Raw genomic sequence first — 6,743 nt, forward strand, 5'->3', positions numbered from 1 at the left:
TCCATGTAATCCTATAGCTGCTCTCTCGATCAGCCTAAAATGTCTCTCAGTTCTACGGCGTTTCAGGGACAGTATTCATAGTCTCAGACAGAGTAGGACTGCTGATTTAGGATTAGTTTTTCCTTCTAGGTACTATTGAATAAGATTATATAGACAGGGTGGGACCTGATTCAAGATCAGCACTCCTACTATGAGAGTCTTTATGAATACTAAGGCCCAGTTTCTCGTGCCTGATTGTGTCGTATCATTGCAGGGTCCTCCAGGTCATGGCTGTAATGCTATATGCAGGGAAAGCCAGATTTGTGTCAGGTTTGACTTGTGGCCTCATTAACCAGGCAATGGTTATCCAATTTAGCCCCATAATGTAAGTACTCTCCTCTACTCCCTCTCTGAAAGCCATAAGGAGTTCTAGATCCAGGTTAGTGAAACGTCCAGCCACAAGCATCGTCCTTTAAATAAACAGGCTCATAAATCAGGATTAGGGCCCATTCCAGTTTGTTGAAACAGGACTGTATAAGAGAGAGAGAAAGCTGTGCAACTAATGTTTCTGAAATATATTCTGCAAATATTGTTGTTTCTCCGCCTGTGCTTCCTGTCCATTAGTCTTGAGTGATACATGCGTTGCCTGGGCGACACTGATTGATGTTCTCATGGCCGTCGCCGCTGTGACACCACCCTGTTTCCCATGGACACACACAAACAGTCGGCAGGCCGACTGTCAGTCAGAGAGGTGTTGCGCTGGGCCAGCCAGGGCCTGGCCAGTGCTGCTGCCCCTCTCCAGCACTCTGCCCCTCTCCCCTCCCCTCTCCCCACTCAACTCCAATGCACAAAGGAATACGGTGGGACTGCAATAACAGCCTCTGTCAGTCTGTGTGTGGGGATACCTTGGCCAGCAGTCTCTGGCAACCCATCCCTCCCTCTATGGGAGTGATGGAGACTGAGGGAACTGCCTGGGCCGGGCCACAGTAGTGGAGGTACCTAACACTACCTAATGGTGGCGGTATTGCCCTTTTTTCTTCCTTGCCGGTCAAGAAATGATAGATTAGTGAAGTCTGTGTATGAAGAATAAGCCCTCATGCATTCAAGGTCCACATTTTAATCCTCTAATCCATATTTAAGATATCTGTAATTGAATAAATGTGGAGGCCGTGGAGACTTTTGTAGTGCCAACTGATAACATTGTGTATTTACACAGTTCAGCTCAGTCATCACCCTACCCTCTGAGAAGGCCATTTTGTTTATTTCTCTTAAATGACATTATACTGTTTTTTTAATAGTCACATACATTCTGTCGTACTATTCAAGTCTTCAAACAATGTCAAGTACGTCTTTTTACATGAGTCCTTCACCCAATCACCCTTTCCTTAAAGCTTTAAGCACCAGCTGTCAGAGCAGCTCACAGATCACTGCACCTGTACATAGCCCATCTGTAAACAGCCCATCTATCTACCTACCTCATCCCCATACTGTATTTATTTATTTATCTTGCTCCTTTGCACCCCAGTATCTCTACCTCCACATTCATCTTCTGCACATCTACCATTCCAGTGTTTAATTGCTATATTGTAATTACTTCGCCACCATGGCCTATTTATTGCCTTAACTCCCTTATCTTACCTCATTTGCACTCACTGTATATAGACTTTTTATTTCTTTGTTCTACTGTATTATTGACTGTATGTTTTGTTTATTCCATGTGTAACTCTGTGTTGTTGTATGTGTCGAATTGCTACGCTTTATCTTGGCCAGGTCGCAGTTGCAAATGAGAACTTGTTCTCAACTAGCCTACCTAGTTAAATAAAGATGAAATAAATAAATAACCACTGGAAGCATAGAACTATGCAGTACTGGACAAGTCATGCAGTTGAATTGAGTGGAGCAGAGTAGGGAGTGGTGGAGGTGAGGGGTCTAAGAGGAGGGAACTGGGCTGGTTTATTTATGTTTGAAGTCTAATCTGCCTGGCCTGATTAATGATCCTGACGAGGGGAGTGACAGCGCACAGCACGGGCGATAGAGGGAGAGATGGGGAGAGATGGAGGAGAGAAGGGCGCAGCAGCCCTACCAGGTTTATATGGACCTGGGGTTGAGAGCGAGGGATGCAGCCAGGACATGGGGAGAGGTAGAGGAGGTTATGGAGAAGGTGTAGAAGGAGGGGGCATTCCTGTGTGCTCTGTTCAGGGACGGGGTGCTGACTGAAGAACCCTGAACCCCCGCTCGGCAGCAACAGCTTGACTCTATCACCCACAGAACAGCACAAAGTTAGCCCACATGCTCTTAGCTGCAAGGCTGGGGACATGCAAAACACTGACTAACTGTTGTATTTTCCATGGATAGATAAATAAGTTAATGTCTCTGCACTCGGTCTAGAGACTAGGCTGCCTCTGAGCCCAAGGCTACATACAGATAATAATGTATTGTCTGTTTACGTTCTTTTCTTATTTCTGACTACTGCTTTTTCTGTGCAAACGCACTATTTTTTTTAAAGTCAATCATATTTGTGGCTGAATTGTTTGGAATGTCTTTATTCGTTGTTGTTGATATACAGACAGTGCCTTGGGTCTTGAATTGGACAACCGCGTCAGCCTTGCAGAACGTAATGCTAAGTTGCTCATTGGGGTCAGGGTTAAACTTTCAGGTCGCCAGCTAATGATGACTTGCACTAAAACCCACAACTGGGGAGGGCATGTCTGATGACACCTGGCGACCAACTTTAGTTACTGTAAATAGAGTAGCCTAATTTACAATGAAGCTCCGTACTGCATTATTTATGTGTAAAGGAAGGAATAAAATATGAGATTGCACTGATGACTCCCATTAAAATAATGATGTCCTCTGTGTGTGCATGGGTGCCTTTGTCTATGCCTGCGTCCGCGTGTGTGAGTTCGTGTATTTTGTCTGGGGGTTGGTCTCACTGGTTGTTAGGTCAGTTCCTTGTCGGAGGCTGTGCAGTGAGTAGCACGTAGGGGTGGTCACACTGACCTCTCCCCAGCTCTGCTGACAGGCTCCTCTGCTATGCAGCCCTGTCACTCAACCCTCTGCATCAACAATGGCACAAATTCCTCTGTTTGTTTGGTTAAGGACAGGGCTCTCACAAACCCAGAAACTCCTTAGGATCCCCAAACAGCTTCACCCCTGAACTGAGGCCCGTGTCAATCTGGAATCTGCCCTCAGACCACTAGCGATTAAAGTTAATTGAGTGGCTCAAGAATAGTGATATTGAACCCATTTTGCAACAGCAAAAGGATTTGTGTTTTTATTTCCCTCAAAAATGGAGCAAACAGATTAAATCTAGCTTGGAAACACACTTAGCATAACATGTCAAAATGTCAAGGTGCCGCTCAGGGGTGTTTTCTGTCTTTATCTCGCCAATTAAAAGTGTACAGTCTTGACTTGGAGTCAACATTCACTGGGCCATTGTGACTTTAGTCCCTGAGCCCTTACAGCCAGCACAGGGAGAGCAGACACACGCAAAGGGTACAGAGCCCCACGGCCAGGGAGGCAGACATATCTGCCTTGTGTAAACATTCACGCAAATGCTGGAAACAGAAAAGGCTAAACCAGACAAGGATTATCCCACATAAATTAATTGGGGCTGATTATGTCTGAGCTGTAGTGCTGCCAGTGTCTCCCTCAGCTGACTGACAGTCTAAAATGCCTGGAGGGCTCAGTGATGGAGAGTGGTACCAGGAAGACTTAGAGAAGAAGTAGAAGGAGCCTCTAGTACTCATGGGTAGTCAAGCTGAGCAACTCAAACTGGCCTGTAGCATTCTGCACTGTGCGGTCTGGTCTCCCAAGTTTGAGACCATTTCGCTTTAAGACTCCTAGAAGGAATTGTGGTAAGCTTAACGGTGACTGAAACAACAACTTGAACATGGGTGATGAACAATGACTTGTATGGGTATAAGCACTTGCAATGTAACGAATGTCTATTCCGGTAGCGTTACACAGGGGAGCTATATGGTAGTCATACATTTTTGATATATATGTATATATGTACATACATACATACAGTGGGGGAAAAAGTATTTAGTCAGCCACCAATTGTGCAAGTTCTCCCACTTAAAAAGATGAGAGAGGCCTGTAATTTTCATCATAGGTACACTTCAACTATGACAGACAAAATTATTGTAAAAAATCCAGAAAATCACATTGTAGGATTTTTAATGAATTTATTTGCAAATTATGGTGGAAAATAAGTATTTGGTCACCTACAAACAAGCAAGATTTCTGGCTCTCACAGACCTGTAACTTCTTCTTTAAGAGGCTCCTCTGTCCTCCACTCGTTACCTGTATTAATTGCACCTGTTTGAACTTGTTATCAGTATAAAAGACACCTGTCCACAACCTCAAACAGTCACACTCCAAACTCCGCTATGGCCAAGACCAAAGAGGACACCAGAAACAAAATTGTAGACCTGCACCAGGCTGGGAAGACTGAATCTGCAATAGGTAAGCAGCTTGGTTTGAAGAAATCAACTGTGGGAGCAATTATTAGGAAATGGAAGACACACCCCCTGTCCGGGGGTGTCCTCGGATGGGGCCACAGTGTCTCCTGACCCCTCCTGTCTCAGCCTCCAGTATTTATGCTGCAGTAGTTTGTGTCGGGGGGCTAGGGTCAGTTTGTTATATCTGGAGTACTTCTCCTGTCCTATTCGGTGTCCTGTGTGAATCTAAGTGTGCGTTCTCTAATTCTCTCCTTCTCTCTTTCTTTCTCTCTCGGAGGACCTGAGCCCTAGGACCATGCCCCAGGACTACCTGACATGATGACTCCTTGCTGTCCCCAGTCCACCTGGCGGTGCTGCTGCTCCAGTTTCAACTGTTCTGCCTTATTATTATTCGACCATGCTGGTCATTTATGAACATTTGAACATCTTGGCCTTGTTCTGTTATAATCTCCACCCGGCACAGCCAGAAGAGGACTGGCCACCCCACATAGCCTGGTTCCTCTCTAGGTTTCTTCCTAGGTTTTGGCCTTTCTAGGGAGTTTTTCCTAGCCACCGTGCTTCTACACCTGCATTGCTTGCTGTTTGGGGTTTTAGGCTGGGTTTCTGTACAGCACTTTGAGATATCAGCTGATGTACGAAGGGCTATATAAATAAATTTGATACAAGACCACTGATAATCTCCCTCGATCTGGGGCTCCACGCAAGATCTCACCCCGTGGGGGTCAAAATGATCACAAGAACGGTGAGCAAAAATCCCAGAACCACACGGGGGGACCTAGTGAATGACCTGCAGAGAGCTGGGACCAAAGTAAGAAAGCCTACCATCAGTAACACACTACGCCGCCAGGGACTCAAATCCTGCAGTGCCAGACGTGTCCCCCTGCTTAAGCCAGTACATGTCCAGGCCCGTCTGAAGTTTGCTAGAGAGCATTTGGATGATCCAGAAGAAGATTGGGAGAATGTCATATGGTCTGATGAAACCAAAATATAACTTTTTGGTAAAAACTCAACTCGTTGTGTTTGGAGGACAAAGAATGCTGAGTTGCATCCAAAGAACACCATACCTACTGTGAAGCATGGGGGTGGAAACATCATGCTTTGGGGCTGTTTTTCTGCAAAGGGACCAGGACGACTGATCCGTGTAAAGGAAAGAATGAATGGGGCCATGTATCGTAAGATTTTGAGTGAAACCCTCCTTCCATCAGCAAGGGCATTGAAGATGAAACGTGGCTGGGTCTTTCAGCATGACAATGATCCCAAACACACCGCCCGGGCAACGAAGGAGTGGCTTCGAAAGAAGCATTTCAAGGTCCTGGAGTGGCCTAGCCAGTCTCCAGATCTCAACCCCATAGAAAATCTTTGGAGGGAGTTGAAAGTCCGTGTTTCCCAGCAACAGCCCCAAAACATCACTGCTCTAGAGGAGATCTGCATGGAGGAATGGGCCAAAATACCAGCAACAGTGTGTGAAAACCTTGTGAAGACTTACAGAAAACATTTGACCTCTGTCATTGCCAACAAAGGGTATATAACAAAGTATTGAGATAAACTTTTGTTATTGACCAAATACTTATTTTCCACCATAATTTGCAAATAAATTCATTAAAAATCCTACAATGTGATTTTCTGGATTTGTTTTCTCATGTTGTCTGTCATAGTTGAAGTGTACCTATGATGAAAATTACAGGCCTCTCACTTTTTAAGTGGGAGAACTTGCACAATTGGTGGCTGACTAAATACTTTTTTGCCCCACTGTATATACTGTACCAGTCAAAAGTTTGAACACACCTACTCATTCAAGGGTTCTTCTTTATTGTTACTATTTGTTACATTGTTGAATAATAGTGAAGACATCAAAACTATGAAATAACACATGGAATCATGTAGTAACTAAAAAACTGTTAACAAATCAAAATATTTTATATTTGAGATTCTTCAAAGTAGCCACCCTTTGCCTTGATGACAGCTTGGCACACGCTTGACATTCTCAACCAGCTTCATGAGGTAGTCACCTGGAATGCATTTTAATTAACAGGTGTGTCTTAAGTTCATTTGTGGAATTTCTTTCCATAATGCGTTTCAGCCAATCAGTTGTGTTGTGACAAGGTAAGGTTGGTATACAGAAGATGGCCCTATTTGGTAAAATACTATTAAAATACTAAGTCCATATTATGGCAAGAACAGCTCAAATAAGCAAAGAGAAACGACAGTCCATCATTACTTTAAGACATGGTCAGTCAATCCGGAAAATGTAAAGAACTTTGAAAGTTTCTTCAAGTGCAGTTGCAAAAACCATCAAGC

The 6,743-nt window shown here is 44.3% G+C and overlaps 1 long non-coding RNA gene across 1 annotated transcript; it reads left to right on the forward strand.

Annotated features, from left to right (window-relative positions):
• The first annotated feature begins 88 nt into the window (after window positions 1–88).
• Window positions 89–6,056, forward strand: LOC149979669 (uncharacterized). The gene is made up of 2 exons (XR_016484662.1): window positions 89–4,449; window positions 4,723–6,056. It is a non-coding gene; the product is annotated as an uncharacterized LOC149979669 (long non-coding RNA).
• The last annotated feature ends 687 nt before the right edge of the window (window positions 6,057–6,743 follow it).

The sequence above is a fragment of the Oncorhynchus mykiss genome, chromosome 11 (assembly GCF_057628025.1).
Source record: "Oncorhynchus mykiss isolate SJ-2025 chromosome 11, ASM5762802v1, whole genome shotgun sequence".
Classification (NCBI taxonomy): Eukaryota; Metazoa; Chordata; class Actinopteri; order Salmoniformes; family Salmonidae; genus Oncorhynchus; species Oncorhynchus mykiss.